General features: G+C 49.8%; 1 protein-coding gene across 1 annotated transcript in view; it reads right to left on the bottom strand.

The window, feature by feature from the left end:
- Positions 1-18,487, bottom strand: part of LOC149866530 (potassium voltage-gated channel subfamily KQT member 1-like) — an 808,906-nt gene that overhangs the window by 618,359 nt on the left and 172,060 nt on the right. The gene's annotated exons all lie outside the window — the stretch shown is intronic.

An 18,487-nucleotide genomic window follows, 5' to 3' on the forward strand; every position in this document is an offset into this window, starting at 1 on the left:
CTCTTGGAACTGAATGCTGTAGAAACACCAAATATGCTCATTACTTCCCTCAAGCATGGCAGGTTGCCCAGAAGGAGCAACCACCATCCACAAAGAAAGTTTAAAAATGCCCCAGACCCTGTGTGATGCCAGCTCAACAAGGGGGTTTAGGAACAAGGAGACAAAATAGGTCTAAAGGACTACATTTCTACCATCAGCTAGGAAAGGAAAGAGACTGTCCAAAAATTATACCTTTTAGGAAGGGGATGGGGAAGAGAGAAACCAGGTCATGGTTTGTTCGTCTTCCCTTCACTTCCCTTCTTATAACCACTTTCCATAGACACTTATTCCATAGTAAGTAGACAGCATTAAAGAGAAGGACCTAAGTAAACAAGAGGTTGCCAGGTAGGGCTGTGTGAAATGGCACCGTTCCATTTCAACTTATGTTTCGATGTTTTGACGGAACAGCGTTTTGTTTTGAATTTCATTTTGATTCGAAACAGCTGTTCCATTTCGTTTTGTCAAAACAGTTTTATTGTTTCAATGCTGTTTTGATGTTTCACCCATAAGCTATCATGGGGAAGCTTGAAACAGCCTATATCTTTGTCATTTCTTGCCTGATTTCACTGAAACTTGCAGGAATGGTAGCCCCTTCCGAGGGCGTGAAGCCTGCCAAGATTCAAGGAGATAGGTACAGGGGTTTCAGGGAAACTGCACCTCAAAATCTCAAAAGCAAAAAACTCATGTCATGTGTATGTGTTAAGCCACAGTGGTGTCAAAACTGCTAGCCCTTGCTGAGGCAACAAAGCCTGCTAAGTTTCAAGGAGATATGTGCAAGGGTTTGGGGGAAACTACACTTCAAGCTGCTGATAAGCAAAACTCGTGACATAGGTGACATTGTGTGTGTGTTAAGGCGCACCAGGGTGAAAACTGTAGGCATGCTAGCCCCTGCTGCAGGCACGAAGCCTGCCAGCTTTCAAGGGGTCCAGGGAGAGTCTGGGTTCTGGAGCTCTGCACTTGTAGCTGCTGACAGGCAAAACCTGTGACGTGGGTGGGTGACACTGTGTATGTGTTAAGGTGTGCCCTCACTCAGCTGACACCAAAGCAGAAAGCAGGGCAGTTCAAACAATGCTACCTTTTATGCAGTTTTTCCATCCCTTCCCCAGAGCACTGAGATTGGAAGGGACCTCAGGGAAGGATGACAGCCACTGGCGAGTTACATAGTCAATAATGAGAGTGCTCCTTCCCCCCTCTCTCACCTTACTTTAGTTTCTGTTCCCCTGCAGGCAAGCCCAGCTTGAGCTTTGAAACTTGAAACATTTCAAAATTTTCAAAATGTTCCAACTTGCCTCGTTTCATCTTGAGGCTATTTCAAAGCTCTCTGTTTCGTTTCGATTTTGCTGTTTTGAGCTTGAAACAAGTCGAAACAGTGTAAAAACGAAACTGCCGGAAAAATTTCACACAGCCCTATTGCCAGGAAGGTCCCCATGCTCTTTTTGAATAGGTCCCATTAGCACATCAAAAGCCATGCCAAACATTGAGGCATCAGAACCACCAAGTAATATCACAATCACAAATGTTGGAAATCTCCCTACACCCAGTTTTCAATGACACACTTTCAGAAGAAAAAAGGCAGGCGCTGAGCAAAACATTGAAATAGCTGAACCCCAAATTAAGGGTTGTTGAATAGGGACATTAGCATTAACAGCCCTGCTCTTCACATTTCAATTCCTACACACCCTAGGTTCCTCCTCTAAAAACTTGCAGTTTTAGGGGGATCACCCTTGAAATATGTCAAGTGCTCAGCATAAAAAAAGGCAGACGCTGAGCAGAAGACTCAACGGACAAAACAGATCCCCAGGAGCACAGATGAGTGATTGATAGGTCAGACAGTGTTGCCGGAAAGGGGAGGAAGTGGTGCTTGAAGGGCCAGCTGCAGTCCCTTCAACCTGCATTGCAAGCTGCCAGGAAAAGAATTTTGGATGCTCATGGCAACAAGCCATTAACAACTATCCTTCTGAACAATAGGGATCTGGGGGACAATTTGGGGCACACTATGGATGTCACAGATGTTCTGTTAAGAAAGGTCACATGAGCAGATTTCTGAGAGTGCTGGTACTGAGACAGTTCACACCTGCATAGTTATGCATATGTGGAAACTCAGACCTGCATGAAAAGGCTCCATACACTTGTGTATATAATGGCTCGGTGGTTTATTTTGGCCTTGAAAATATACTCAATGGAGGCGCCAAAGAACAAGCCATGTCTGATGATCTTGGAGCAGCAGCCAGATACATTCCTAAGCCCCAACTGGGCCTGGGAAGAACTGGTAGATTTGATTGATATTTGGGGGGAACAAAAGGTTCTGGAGCAGCTGGAAAATTGATTAAATAAGCCGTCTATGTGGCCATTGCCCAGGAAATGAAGGTGCGCAGTCACAACCGGGACTGGGAACAGTGCCACAGCAAGATGAAGGCCCTGAAATGTGCTTTCCATTGGGCCAAGGACCAGAATTTTCATTTGGGGGCAGGACACACAATAAACCCATTTTATGAGCAGCTGTCCTGCATTCATGCAAAGGACACAGGTGGCGCTTGCCTCAGATCATTTGGGATGGTGGGGGTGCAGGAGGCTACAGAATCACCTAGCCCACAAGAGTCCAAAGACTATCCTACCACCACAGCAGGCAGTGCAATATGCACTCTGCAGTCTTCAGGCAACCAGTCAGAGGTGTGAGTGAGTGCTCAGAGCAGCTGGAGGACAGAGACAACCAAGACACCGTCGTCTCAACCATGACCATGCTTTCCCTGATGCGTCTGCCTCCTCTGGGTTATGCAGGCGACGCATCAGATTCCATCAGATTCTGGGACACCAGAAATTTCAGAAACCCGAAGATCGGCGTCAGTGCCAAAGATGCCTAAGGATCCATGGCCGGGGACTTGTAAGTTATGGGGAAGAGGTATTAAATCGGTTTGGGTTACTAGGGCTTACATGGATCTAGCCTCCCTTTTGCACCAAACCCAAGTGCAGCAAGGTGAGAGGGAGGCGCTAATTTTGTAAGAGGCAAATATGTCTGCTGCTTGCAGTCGCACAGGGTTTCGCTTATGTGGGGGTGGATGTGCTGTGCCCTCTCAAAGTTGCTTGGGGGAGGGGAGAGGCATTAATTCATTTAGGGGCAAGAGTTTGTGCTTCTGAGAGATGTACAATGAACTCTTTAGTGGACTGTGGAGACAGCTGGGTTCCTAAATACTCATTCTTTGGAAGTGCATTAATTCACCGAGTGGCAGGGATGCTGCTTGATGATCACCAGTAGTCAGTCTGCTACAGGGAGTGGAGATGAGATCTTTAACCATGAACACCTTGTTTTTTTACCATTCCTGTCAAACTGGTGCATGACCTCAAGGTCCCACAGCACCTGCACCAGGCTCATTGTTTTGGCAAAGGTCCAATTGGACCTAGACCTACTTGCTCCATTCTCCCCTGAATATCAGACATCTTGGATCAATAAGGGGTACCCCAGTAGCTGTGCACTCAATGTATAAGTCTTTAGGTGACAGGGCCAAGGGAATTTCACCCTCCCCCCCTCCCCAACCCTGTTGTTGCTGGCAAATTTTGGACACCAGATATGCTGGTGTCAGGCAGTGACAACTTTGCATCTTATGAGCATACTTGTTCTAGACATCTTTTAGCCCTGTGTATGCCATGGCACAATATCAGCCTACCCAATAAACAATGTACTAACAGTTAGGCCCTCTATGGGTGCCCACAGGCTCCCTGTTGGGGCATGACACAACAACAGACTACCCAGTGACTCATGTGTCAAGACACTGCTCTCAGTGGGACATGGTCTGAACTACCGTGCAATTCAGACATAGCCGGTTAGGGAATGAATAATGACAAAACTCACCTGCTATTCATAAAGCTGGCACACTTAAGGCTCATAGAGGCTCACAGAATTCCACTTGTTGGGTTTATGTAAAACTGACAAGCAAATTAACAGTGTTTGAGGAGCAATTACACTGCAGCCAACCAAAAATGAATATTTTAGAGGTGCAGGGTGGAAGGGAGAAGAGGTTCCTCAGGGCTGTTGCTGGGCAAAGTCTGGGGATTTTTGTTGGGCATGCAAGAACTATGCTCTGTGACTGTTGCAAGTTTTGGCACCAGTCAGCAGCTCCTGCCTCATGTCCTAAAATAGTAATAACACACAAATACCAGCAAATTGTCTACTTGGTGACAATTAGAGACGGCTGAAGGCCTAAGGGGTTCCTGTACTGATCTCCAACAATTAAAGCCCCTCCACTGCTCCAGCCATTTTTCACATCTGCCTCAGCAGCCTTCCCTATGTGATTTAGCCCTTGTATATCAAGTCCTGTGATCCACTCCACCTACCCTGGTGTTTGCTGTATGGCTGAGTAAGCCAGCTCAAGTGTCTCCAGCTCATGTGTGTATCTGTTCCTCCTCCCCCACATTCCCAAAGCATAGCCCCAATTAGATTCACCAGCCCCACCATATATTTTGTTTTTTTTCTTTATTGTTTTCCCCTCCCTCATGTGATGGTATAGCAGGGCAGGAACCTTTGGGGGAGGGGGCAAATGCCCCCAGAGGTTCCTGCAGCCCCCACTATGGGGGCAGATCCCAGCCAAGCCCCCAAGGAGATGCATGTCCCTGCAGCCCCCACCCCGGAAGCAGAGGCCAACCAACCTCCTCTGGGGGCATAGAAGCCTGCAACCTCTGCTGCAGCAGCACATGGGACTCCAGCAGAGAGCCAAAAGAGCCAAGGGGTCTCCCCTGGCCAGGCCCCCCTTGGAGGAGTTCCCAACCCCCCTCCCCACCATCAGGGACCAAGGGCAAGGGCAATGGGAAGGGCTCCTCTTCAGCCTCCTCCACAGCTGGGGGTGGAAAGGGCTGAAGAGGAGCCCCCCCTTGCAGCCTAGACCACCGGCACCTAAGGCAGCAAGGTACACTACACCAGAAGCACCTACTCAGCCTGTCTCTGGCCCTAGCCCCAACCACATCAACATGGCCCCCCAGTGGGGGAACCACAGCTATGCACAGGTGGCTTCAGGGTGACCCAAAGCCGCAGGGCCTGGACTCTCCACTGCTGGCCCCTCCAGCTTGGGCAGCAAGGCTCCCTTTCCCACAGGCACAGGGTGAAGTGCCAACTACCCAAACAGGAGAATCTGCACTTTGAGACCTGGGTGCAGGCCCTGGCTTGGGTAGTGGCAAGATCGTGGCAGCTTCCTGCTTTCATAGGAAGGGGTTTTTTTTTCCTTGCCTCAGAGGCCACCATACAAAAGGCGGTGGAGAGGGGGCTCATAGTGAAGGGCGAGTATGTCCCCCTCAAACTCCTAGAAGAGCTGGGGACTAGGATGGTCCTCAGTTCCATCCCTCCCTATATCCCTAATTGGGTCCTGCTCCCCCAGCTCCAAACCTTGGGGGGAGTTCTCCCCCCAGTGGTGGCCCTCTCACTGGGATGTCAAGACCTCAGCCTCCACCACGTGCACTCTTTCTGTCAGCAGTTTATGATTCAGCTGGCAGCAGGAACATCGCTAGAGGCTTAGGGTTGCCTAATGATTCCTTTTCAGGTGGCCCTGGTAAGAGTTTTCTATATGCTGGGGGACCTGCAATGCTTCTGGTGCCACATCCTGGGGCACTTGCATTACAAGTGCCCCATGGGCCAGGAGGAGAGGGCATCTGCAGGTTCCACTGGCAAGAGGGGTGCCCCTGCCACTGGTATCCCTCCCCCCTTAGGTCCCCCAGTACCCCAGCTACATCATGCACCCCACTTGTGAGCTCAGGGGACTCTGCCCCCAAACCAAGTTTGGCGGGGTCCCTGGGACGGCAGCAGCAGCAGCCAAGAAAAAAAGTAGGGCCCCCCTACCACTAGTCATCTCCCTGCTGTAGTTGCCCCACTGCCCCAACCCTCACCTTCTCCTACTGAAGCCTGTCCACCTGAGGACCACCCCATGGCTGAGTGGGTACAGGTCTCCTCCAGAAGCAAAGCCAAGAGGAAGGCACAGGTGCAGCTGGAGCCCCCTGAGCAGAGGACTCCTCCCTCCACAGACAACCACACAGGGGGAAGGAGCAGCTCAGGTTCTGGGGGCCTCCCTGGCTGTGCCTGACACCCCAACCCCAGGAAAGATCAAATGGGTGATCCCCGTGGAGGAGGTTTCAGGGCTGCTGGATGGACCCAAGCAGGAGCCCATGGAGGAAGCCCCTCACTCTGCTGGCCAGGGCTTACCCCCTGTGATCACAGGTGCTGAGGCTGAGGACTTGGCTGACCCAAAGGAAGGTCTGGCAGCAGAGCACCCCCCCCCCAATGATCTGAGGGAGATAGTGGCCCTGGGGCTCACCCTGGCAAGTACTGAGGGAGGTCCCCTTCCCCAGAACTCCAGGGCAGACACTGAAGCCTGATGGCTGTCTTCCCAAAAAAGCATCACTTCCAGCCTGTCCCATGGTCCTATGACAGATGGGGTCAGGGTGGGGTCCCCTAGTCAACAGGCTGATCTTGTCAGGGACCCTGTGCAGATCCCCCAGAGCTCCAGCTGTAGCCTACCATCTTGTGAAGTAGCTCCACCCCTATCCCAAGAGGCTGTGGAGCTCTCCCAATCCCAACCAGAGTCTGGGGTCTTAGCAGACCAAGGAGTTCAGACCATGCCCAAGGAGCCCGCTAAGTCACAGGACCAGGAGAAGGATGCCCGAGAACTGGCAGGCTCCATGGAGCCTGTGGGCCTCTTGGTCCCAGCGGTGAGCTACTTGCATTTCTTGACTGCAGCTACACATAATGGTCTGCCAGTAAGGTACATTTCACCTTTGACCACTTGGGAGATTTTGACAGTGTCCTCACCACTGTGAGGGCACTGGCGGGGGAAGGCAAGGGACCCAAAAGCTGCAACACCCGGATGTATAGGTGGTCATAGATGCCCTCTATACATATGGGAGGGTGCTGCCCCCACCAGCAGGCCCCACACCAGATGTTAAGATGTGCAAGGCCCCTGGTGAACTGTCCACTCCACCCCCTGCCCAGCCATGAGGTGATTTAAGATTGTGACCCTCAACGTCCACAGCTGCAGAAAGGGTCTCTGGAGAAGCCAGGTGTTCGCCTGTCTTCAGGTGGTGAGGTCTTCTTTTAGCCACCTCACAGCCACCTGTTGCTGGGTGGCCACTCTGTTCTCCCCTGGCCTGCAGCCGGAGGCTCTCCAGGACACTGAGGTCGTTCCAGGCTGCCTGCTGCACCTCCAAGTGCAGGGGCCCATTTCTCTGGCATCTGGCTGACCCTTTTCAGTGATCACCACCTTGTCTGGGCCTGGGCATCCAGGGTCAGCCTACTGGCATTTAAATACCAGTCTGCTGAAGGATGTAGGCTTCAGGAAGGCCTTCCAGGAGTTCTAGCTGGCCTTGTGAAAGCAACAGGCAGCTTTCCCCTTGGCTTGGAGATGGTGGGATGTGGGGAAGGTGCACATCTGGCTTTTTTGCCACAGCTACACTCAGGGGTACACCCAGCAGAGGGAGGAGGGCTGGGAGCAGCTCTAGTGGGAAGCGCTGGAGCTGGAGAGGTGCTTGGCTACTGACCCAACCAACCCGTCCCTCTGCAGAGAGTGTTGGGAGAGGTGAGAAGAGTTTCGTGGTCTGGGTGACCACCACGTTTGTAATGCATTTGTCTGCTCGCACATCCAGTTCCTTTGGGAGATGGACCATGGCTCATGATGCTTCTGTGCCCTGTAGAGGAGGTGGGGGGGGGGGGGGGCCAAGAAGTACATCACCTGCCTTCTGGTGGGTGATGGCACCCCCCTCACGGATCCAGGTGAGATGTGCCAGTGCATGTGGGCCTTCTACAAAGAGCTCTCCTCCCTGGATCTGACCAAAGCTGAAGCCTGTTGGACCCTGTGGGAGGGACTTCCACAGGTCACCATGGGTGATCAGGACTGGCTGGAGGCTCCTCGCACCCTGGCCAAGTTTTTGGCCACTCTCTGCCTCATGCCTGGCAACAAGGCACCGGACATTGACAGGCTAACTGTGGAGTTCTACTGGGCCTTCTGGGTCATCCTCGACCTGGACTTTGCTGTGGCCTGGGCCGAATCCAAGGGAAGTGGGGAGTTCCCCCGTTGCGCTGGAGGGCTATGTTGACCCTCCTGCCAAAGAACAGGGATCCCTGTGACCTGAGGAAATGGTGTCCCATTGTCCATCCTCCGCATGGACTACAAGGTGGCAGCTAAGGGCATCTCCCTGTGCTTGCGGTCCATGCTGACAGACGCAATTCATCCTGACCAGACATACATCACACCCAGATGTTCCATCTTCGACAACCTGTACTTGGTTCAGGACCTCCTGGAGCTAGTGTGTGGGGAGGGCTTGTATTTTGCCCTCCTGTTCCTGGACCAAGAGTGGATCCACTCCATTTGACAGAGTGGATCATAAGTACCTCACAGGCATGCTGCAGGCCTTTGTCTTTTGGTCTCCACTTCATGCAGGCTCTCCAGGTGCTGTACACCTCTGCAGAGTGTTTGGTCAAGCTCAACTGGACCCTGATGGAGCCCATCCCATTCAGGATAGGCGTGTGTCAAGGCTGCCCACTGTTGGGCCAGCTGTGCACCTTGGCCCTGGAGCCCTTCCTCATCCTCCTATGAAGGTGGGTGGCAGGGTTGATACTCTGGGAGCTGGCAGTGTGGCTGGTTGTATCAGCATATGCCACTGATGTACTCCTCATGGTCCAAGATTCAGGCAACCTCGTGCAGGTGGAAGCCTGCCAGGCATTATACTCAGCATCCTCCTCTACCCAGGTCAACTGGGTCAAGAGTTTTGTCCTGGCAGTGGGTAATGGGTGGCAGATTGGCTCACTCCCACCCATGCTCCAGGCATCCACTAGAGTGCAGACTCGCTGCCCTACTTGGGGGGGGGGGGGGTCTATCTGTCCCCCACAGACCCTTCCCCACCAGAGAACTGGTACCAGCAGGTGGGGCAGCTCTGGGCATCAGCAGGGCTCCTGAGGTGTCTCTCCCCATGTGGGAGAATGCTGTCCATGCTCTAGCACTGCTTGCACACCCTGCCTGTGTCCCCTGAGGTGCTGGCAGGGATCCAGAGATTGGTGCTGGAGTTTTTCTGGCCAGGACAGCACTGGGTCACTGTGGAGGTCCTGAGTCTTCCTTTGTAGGAGGGTGGCCCAGGCCTGGTTTGTCTGTGCAGCCAGGTCCTGACATTCTGCCTTCAGGCCCTGCAGTGACGGCTATACAGTGTCAGTAGCCATGCAGCATGGGCCCACATGGGGCATGCCTTCCTCCACCACTTCTGGGGGCTCCAGTATGACTGGCAGCTCCTCAGCCTGCAGGGCTTCTCTCTGCAAGACATGCAAGGAACTGCCAGAGTTCTATCAGGCCACTTCCGGGCCTAGAGGCTGGTCTCTATTTCCAGGTCCCCTGCAACACTTGCCCAGGGCACTGACCTGCTCACTGAGCCCTCCTCTGGAATCCCCAGCTTGAGTTGCCAACAGCAGAGTTACCCTGGTTACAACAGAGGTCATTCCTGGCTGGTGTTACCCATATTGGAGACCTCCTGCATTGTGACAGGCAGGAGTGGGTGGACTCCGCTGTGCTGGCCTGCTGCATAGGTCTACTTCTGTCTGGTCCAGGAGGTGAAATATGCCCTCTCTCCCAATGCCCTGGCTCTTGTTGACCAGGTTGTGTGGTGGCAGTCCCCGTCTCCCCCTCCGCCCCATCCCCACCCGTGTCCTCCAGACCACTAGAGTTTTTCCATGGGGCTGGCACCTCACCTCCTGGTCTACCTCCTCCTAGACAAGTGGGACCTGTATTTGACCAGGAAGGCGGCTCTGGCCAGGAAGGTGCCTGGAGACTGCATGGCCACTTTCCTCTCACTTGTCCATGCACATTTCCGGGCAGAGTACCAGTGGGCAGTATCCACTGGCTCCTTGAATGCCTTTAATGGTCAGTGAGGGTGGCCCAGGGGCTCTACCCAGTATCCCCCTCAGGTGTACTTATTTTCATGTTTTGACCCTTTGATCCACACAACACTCCTATCCTGTTTTCTTCATTAGCTGTACCAAGAAATTAGCTGTTCCACTTACTCATTAGCCCCACATGGGGTTACTAGTTAGCCAGGTGGGCCTTAAGGCCCATAGTATGAGTGTTACAAATAGAAGCATCTGAGGTCTGGTCAGTTTGTATCTGCAGACACAAGCCCCTTGTTTCAGCTGGAGAGCTGAAGCAGCCCTAACCTAGAGTTACCCCTGTACCCTCTACCCATTGCAGCAGTCTGGCAGTGGTGGCTGCTGCCAGCCTGACCAGCTGCCATCTGCAACATCACCACCCCCTTGGACACCTGCCAGACCCAGATGGGGACTGCACTGCTACCTGGGCTCTGATACAGGCACTGCAACAGAGCTGCCTGCACCTCTGAGCCAGCTGCCAGGGGACTGTGGCTGCACAGTTGGCTTTGGGTGGCACTGCTGTCATGTCTTCTGGTGTTCCTGCTCTGCCATCTGGGCAGCTATCATCCAGTAGATGTACTTCTTATGGTGGCCCACTTCTAAACATTGAAGCATGTCCTCCTGGCTGAAAATGGCCAGGTGGTCAGCTACCTTGTCTGGCCTCCAACTGGGTCCCTGGTGCTGGCCCTGGGCAGGCTCCTCTGCTTGGGTCCCACCACTTGCCTCACCAGTAGGGATCCTGGTGTTCCTATTTAAAAATTGCAAATTCTCTGATAACCACCCCCCCCCCCAAGTCTCTCATGAAAATTTCCAAAATCCATGTTCTTCCATGATTGAAATGAAATTCTACTATATATAGAGATCAGTTCAGCAATGTTTTACTGATATATTACAAGTTTAAAGCAATTTGGAAGCCTACCAGTGCCACTATCATCATAATAAAATAGAAAAATCAGAACTGCCCCTGCTCCCTTCACTCACCAGGATGTGGGGTGCTAAGCATCACTGATATATCGGTGCCCTGCCCATCCCTTGTTCCTCACTCCCAACTCATAGCCCCTCAACTCCTGATCTGCAGCCTCTGCCTGCCCTCACTAGGTCCCTCCCTGCTGCAGCTCCATCTCAGCATCAGGACATTGGTCCAGCTGAAGCTGTCCCAACTGCTGCTTTATGGCTTTGAGCAGTGCCAGCCCTTACTGTTCTGCTCCCTGTGCCCAGACCCCAGCAATCCCTGTGCTGTTCCTAGGAAGCCCTCATCAGGGATTGTTCTGGGCAAGTCTCTTCCCCTCCAAGCTAGCCTCTACCTGTACAGGCTGCTCTAAGGGATTAGGGGAGCTGCTCTAAGCCTGGCTCTGGTGGCCTCTCTTACCTGGAGCTCTCCCACAACCCTAACCCCCATCCATCTCTCTCCCTCTCTCACACACACACACACACACACACACACACACACACACACACACACAGACCCCTACACCTGCTGCCCCCTCCACCATCACACAACCCACAGGCTGGGGCCCTATATTCCAGCACCAGTGTGGGCATACGACAGAACTGCAGTATGGCAGTTGCCCCTGCGGTCATCGCTTCTGCCAGCAGGTCCTGTCCTGTCTGGCAACTGGGCACACAGGGTTTGAGGTGTGGGGGGGAGATGTGGGGTTTGGGGGAGAAGGAGTGTAGGTGGGTATAGGGTTTGTGGGGGTGAGATTTGTTGGGCCAGTGTGGGGTTTGGTGTTGTGTGGAGTTGGGCTGGGAGTTGTGGGGGTGTGGGATTTGGGGGTGCACTGTAAGGGATTTTGTGGGGGGACTGCTCAGGAGGGGTGGGCTTCCCACCTGGTGGGACAGCTGCCCTGCAACCACAGCAACAGCCATCAGGACACTCATTCCTGCTCCTTACATGATGGCATAGGACTGCTTCAGACTGGCGACTGAACATGGTGCCAGCCCAGCCCAGCCTGCATGCCCTCAGACAGACTCGCACTGGCTCCTGCTGTCACCCATGGCTTTAGGTGCCTCACACAGGGGCTGCACACTCTTGGGCTGGGCCAGGTCTGGCCTCCATGTGCCCCAGATGCCATTGAGCTGGTCTTGCTCCATACAGGCAGGACCTGGCCTGACCTGAGGATGTGTTGCCCTTGCATGCAACACCAGAAACAGCAGGTGGCAGTAGGAGCCAGCCTAGTGCCATGTGCAGCCGCCAGTCTGAGGCAGCCTCATGCCATTGGCAGTCTCTGCCAGGAGTGGGCCTGAGTGCCCCAGTGGCTGCTGCTGCTGTGGTGGGGCTGTGCACGATCAGGAGGGGAGAGGCAGGCAGGGGACCCACACCTCCCGAGCAGTCCCTTCCACCCCCACACAGTCCCCCCCACTCCCACATCCCTACTTACCTGGGACAGTGCCTGGGTCCAAGCCATTGCAACAGCCTTGCCCCACTCATATTTGCCCCAGCACTCTAAGGCAGTGTGCTGGAGCAGCAGGGGAAGGGGGGAGGAATAGAGATGCTCTGACCAAGTGTCAGAGCACCTCTTTGGAGGACCCAGACTCCTGTTGCCTCAGGGCACATTCCAAGAGCCTGCCCTGTGCTGCATTTTTTTGTTTATACCGGGTATCAAAATTAGAGCCTGTGCTATTTTTTCATTCCCAGTGTGCCTCAGGTGGCATCTCAAACTGCTTTGAGACACTACAACAGGCATGAGCTTGCTTGTCTGGATGCGGCCAAGGAGTGCAAATAAGGTCTATGGAATATAACTCTAAAATGGCATATTACATATTGCAAAGGGACAGAAAGTTGCCAAACAATTTAATTTACATCTTCTTCATTTATTCATAAACACTTAAAACTATTTTCAGGGAAATACAAACCTTTCTGCCAGTGAGAATCAAGTGTCTATGTGCCTCTGGCATTACCAAAATTATTTATGAGACTGGAGCTGTTTGTACTTGTTCTGTTATAAGACATATTTCTATGGGGGAAGGCTCCACCACTGAACATGTCATACAAGTCAAACAGCTATTGGAAACTGTAGTACTTGAAGTAAGGTCACAGTGTAGGGTGACATCCAGTCCCTCCTATGCTCTCTGGCAAGATCACCTGTTTCCAGGATCTGGTCTCAGAGGTGGAAAGCCCAGGAAAGGTGTTTGAAACAGGACTGTCCTATTAAAAAATGGGATGTGTGGTCACCATGATGAAGGGTTTGACTTTTTCACACTCAGATGAATCAATATCACCTGTGCCCATACCCAGACAGTAAAGCAGATGTGGTTTGGCCTCTACAGCGAGGTAGATTTTTCTTCACAAGAAGCTAATAGTATGAAATACCCCATCTAGAATATGTGTTCTGTCCTTGAAGTGCTTATGCCACTGACTAGCTTTGTTTGTCAGAGTGTGACACCACACACTTAAACCAGGTATCTGCTTTAGCAGGAATAGTTAGCTGGGTTTTTCTCCAACATTATAATACTGGACAGATATTTGAGCTCCCCTGACAACTGTCTGTGAAACACATAATGGCAATGCATTTTATGCCCCTTGATATCTTCACAGTTTATCTTTCTCCACCAGCTGCTCTTCCATCTTTAGAACAACCGATTGATTTTTGCAACATTTACCTACCAAATTCATTAACAAACTTACCATTTTAAAGCAACTTAAAATGCTTTAACCCCAGCATTCTTTCCTGTCCATGGCAGATGGTTGGACTTGATGATCTGCTCAGGTCCCTTCCAATCCTACCAACTATGAAACCACCTTCTTTGTTCCTGATGGTTGCTGCATCTCTTAAAAGTTACTAACCCTTTTATGCCAACTGAGTGCATCCTAAGTGACATTAATATTCCCTTTAAATTGTAAGCAATGAGGCTATGGTAGAGCTCTATACACTATAGGGATATGGTACAGCTAATTCAACTGTTTATGAATGCAAGATATCAGCAAATAAACCAGGACAGTTTCTCCAGATGATTCAAGGGCCTGGTGTTTATCTCATAGTCCAGCTTCTACCATCCACAAGAATCAGTGAGCATTTAATTTACTTCTACCTCTTGCTGCAAAAGAAAGAGCCACCCCTAGACATGCAGCTCTGAGTTGCTTAGGCACGAAAGCCGTATTTGAGACTCACAACATTTGGCAGTTATATACAATCTGATCCCATACTGCTCTCAGACAAAGTGCATGCTACTTTATTGGAAGTATTCAATTCACGCAGAGTCAATTCAGGTTAGTGAAGTATTAAACCGCTACAAGGCAATTCAGTTTTTATCCTTTCAACCCAAACAGTAAAAACAATTTAACACCAAATCCCTGAACCCTGCTATGGCTCATTCAGTACTAAGTGATACCTCTCCATGACATTAACTCACTAAAAGTAGTCCTACTCTTTAAAATATTAGTCCCCTAAACCTTTAAGTTTTCTCATCCTGTACAACCAATCATCACTATCAATGATATATTCAGACTTCATGTTACCTACATTAAATATTTTACACCTTAAGGCATCTTTAATTGTTGCGTGTCAAATTTTTGCTCAGAAATGATGTACTTTGAAGCAATTTTTCTAGTACATTGCAAAAGGACTGCAATTTTTATTGTGTGAATTTCCAAAATATATATTTGGCCATAAATCAAAATTCCAAAGATTATGTACAAAGATATGATCATCAAAAACGCAGGAACTCAGCAACTAACTTTTGAAGCTATGTAGAGCATTGATATTAAAATACCTTCAACATGGCAGTGTTGCTATTCAGGAATAAATATGCAACTAGATTGAGGTGCAACTCAAAACTGAACTGTACCTCTTTTCTATAATTTATTTTAATTGGGTTTCTGTCTCAGAAGTGGCCATGCAGAAACAAACTAGTGCTTTTTGCGGGAGAGAAGAGAAAAGGAGGCGGCAGGAGTTCTGCTGCAAATGCCATCAGCAGACACAACAACTCTGTTTTAGAGCTCCAGGAGTTCCCTAAACATGACCAATGGAAGGCCAGTGACTTGAAAATCTGGAATTGGAACTAAAGCACTATGAAGAATGTCATTAACTATCCTGAACTGTTCAAATTAATTGTTGCTCCTAGAGCAGAAAAAGTTCTACGCATCTTTCCTGTATCACTGCTGATTACTAAAAGAATAAATGTACATATTCTGTTTGACCAAGAACACCTTCTCTATTGCCCAATACTTTATACTTATCTTATTTTTATATAAGAGAGAGAAAGAGAGAGAGATTTGCATTTGTTCAACTGGATAGTTTGGAGAGGAACTAGACTAGTTTTTAGGTGGAAGTTGTCGCTCCTCATGTACCAGAAAAAAGCTGACACACCCTAAGCTAAATGCAAGGTATTAGAATTGCTTGGATTTTATTTTTAAAGTGATCACCAGGGATCTGACTTTTCCGTTTCCCACAGAAAAACTGAGTAAAACAAGGATTTCCCCCCTTACTGGAATAAAATGTGGATTTGTTATTTTGGCAGAGAAACTCATGGATTTTGCAGTTTTGCAGTGAGCTCTCTGCAGGCTGGCAGAGTTCCAGCCTGCAGGGGGCTGGGAGGGAGCACGAGGGGGCGGTCAGGCAGGGAGCACCGTGTTCATGTATATGCATATGGACCCAGGCATCCTAGAGAGCAGCTCCTGCAAGTAAGTGTGTGGGGAGGAGGGGAGGATTGAGGCCCCCATAGGGAGAAAGGGAGGGAGGGAAGGAGTTGGGCAGGGCTGGGGATGCTGCCCTGATGAGCAGTGTGGGGGGCTTGGGGCAGCAATGCACAGCTGCAAGGCTTTGGTGGGGAGTAGGACAGGGCCACAGGCAGCTTGTGCAAAGGGGTGGTGCAGGGGGGAGGCGGTGGCACGCCACTCCTGCTCACACTCCCAGAAGGGAAGGGGTGGACCTGTGTCCCCAGATCTGTGTGCTCCTGCCCTGCTGCCCTCCCGCAAGGCCTCTGCAGCCTGGCAGGTGTGACTTGGTGCTGCCGGGCAAAGCACAGTCATGCAGGAAAGCTGCTTGCAGCTGCGAGTTCCACACTGCCCTGATAAAGCATCCCCCACACACGCAGGGGCAGTGCAGGTGGTGACATGAGGATGTGTCCCCCACTGCTGCCATGTACATGAGAGACACATTGCCAAGGCAGTGTGGATCTCAAAGCCACAAGCACTTTCCTGCATGGCCACCCTCTGCCCTGAAGCTCTGGGTGACGCCTACTGGGCTGTGGAGGTCCCAAGGAAGGACAGCAAGGCAAGAGTCCAAGCCTGCTGTGCACAACTGCCCCACCCCTGTCCCATGCAGATTTGGGGCCTGTGGGTCCCCCCTGACCCTCTGGGAGTGCACGCTGTGGTGGGAAGATCCTCTCCACCCCCACCTGAGCCCACAGCAGGCAGAGGGCTATGGACCTGGGTTCCTTGCCCCATAGCCCTGGCAACTGGGGGGCCAGGGAGCACCTTTAATCACAGATTTTGGGGGTTTACCTGAGAATTTGTGATTTTTTTTCTTTTAAATCAGATACCTCAATTAATCATACTTAATTGTGCCCTGAAAAATGCCCCCTGAATTTAAAACTACCACTACGGAAAGGACAACTACCTGTAGAGACAATATTATCAACCAACAGCCAGGGCTCTCCTTACACAGGTAAAATTTCTGGTATCCCCTCAGTAAAAACATTTTTTTCCAAGAAGCAATATGAAAAAACCCCGATTTGTACCATTCCATCTCAGACAAAAGGAAGGAAGGAAATTTCAGAATTTCTCTTTATTACTAGGTTCCCATTGTAAACAAAATGGGATTATGTTGCTTTTTTTTCACTGATGCTCCCAAACCAGCACTTGATACTGTTTGCCACTAAAAAGAAGAGGGGAGAGGTAAGAAAGAAAAAGAAAGTCATTTTATTGGGATTTGTCAGAATAATTTGGGCGGGGGGAGAATTAGGTATTTGGTATTTTAAAATATATTATTTACATTCAGTTAATGAAAGTAATCTGCTATTGCTAAAACATTCAGAATGGCCAAGCTACATCTAAGCTTGCTCCCTGGCTCCTATTTGTTGAGTTAATTCCCAACAAATTCAGATTCACCAAAACACTCAAGGAAAAGCCTGCACCATGTTGCAATATGTGTTAGAGGGGATCAAAAGTAAGGATTCCCATGAATGCTGACACCACAAGGACTTGAGTGAAGGGAACCAGAGGCATATCATGGATAGCAGTCTATAAATCTGAGCCAGGTTAACAAATCATTCATTGTCATGTCAATAGGCACTTCTTTAGGACATAAATCATGGTGCATATAGGCACAATGCCTTGTACCTGGTGATGAGGGACAGCTTGCAGCACAGATGGAGAAAGATGACCGTGAAAGCTGTCAACCTGCATGCAAAAACACAGGGCCAGAGAAGGGCCGGACAGGAAGCACAAAGTAAGCTAAACCAATGCCCAAGCAGTAAGATGACTAACATTTATGGAGCAGCAAAAATAAGGTTTCTTTTCTATTTGAATTAAACTGAAAAGGCTAGTTTATTACAGAACACTATCAAAAAGGAACTCAAAAAATAAATTCCATTCAAACCTTCAATGCTGCTTTTGTTTTCAAGTTACTTTAACTAACTCAAAGACAAGGGCTTTATATTGCTTATAAAAATAAATTATGGAAAACAAAATTGTTCTGAAGCAAAATAACCTGTGAAAGAAAAGTAACAAGATACACTATGTGGTCTATTTATACCAAAATTGTCTATGAGGAATTGACCTGACAAACAAGTCTGGAAAAGCTTACTTTGTGAATAAAAGCTAAAAAGTTATGACACACTTCTTATGAACATTTAACTTAAAAGTTCATCTGTCTGACTCTCTAGGCAGTATGCACAACGTGTGATATGTAAACTTGTGTTTGTGGTCCACAGGTTGCACTGCAGAGTGGAGTGGGGCAAGGAAGCAATTTTTCCCTTCCTGTTGATTCAACTATCAAGAGGTTTTTTCACCTTCCTCCTCAGAGCATTATTGGCCATAACCTCAGCAAGGGATGTTGACTGGAGTGTACTAATGCTCCTTTTAGGACTTAAAAATCCAAGAGGTTCTCAGCTAAGGGGTCATGCTCCTCTGTTCAATGTCAGACTAGTTGCCACAGTCAGTATTAGGACGGAATTTTACCCCATGGCTAGACTGACATGGACTGTGTGGGTTTTTGTCCTCCTCTGGGATAGGGGTATAGGCCTCTTTCTTGGATTTCTTGGGCATTTTTAACAAACCGTTTCCTATCCCTGCAGTAGTAGGACTGCTTTACCTTTGGCAAGTTAGGGTGTTTTAGGTGTATTGAACATTATGACTGGGAGCTGTGCATGAGAGCTATTCATGAAGTTAAATCCGGTTCAAAACGGCCACTCGATATAAACTTAGCTTGTTCTGGTGCCAACTTTACACTTTCAGACCCAGTCTCAATGACTGGCAATCAATTTAAACCTGTAATAAAACAGATGTTCCATGCATACAAACTGGTTTGAAAACTGCAGAACCCAGTTTAAGATAAGTCTGCATCCATGTAGTATCAGACTCATTCTATTTAATTCAGACTGGTGTATGGAACTTCTGTGCACTTC

This window comes from Crocodylus siamensis, chromosome 4, assembly GCF_052110815.1.
Source record: "Crocodylus siamensis isolate JL-2025a chromosome 4, ASM5211081v1, whole genome shotgun sequence".
In the NCBI taxonomy this organism is placed as follows: domain Eukaryota; kingdom Metazoa; phylum Chordata; order Crocodylia; family Crocodylidae; genus Crocodylus; species Crocodylus siamensis.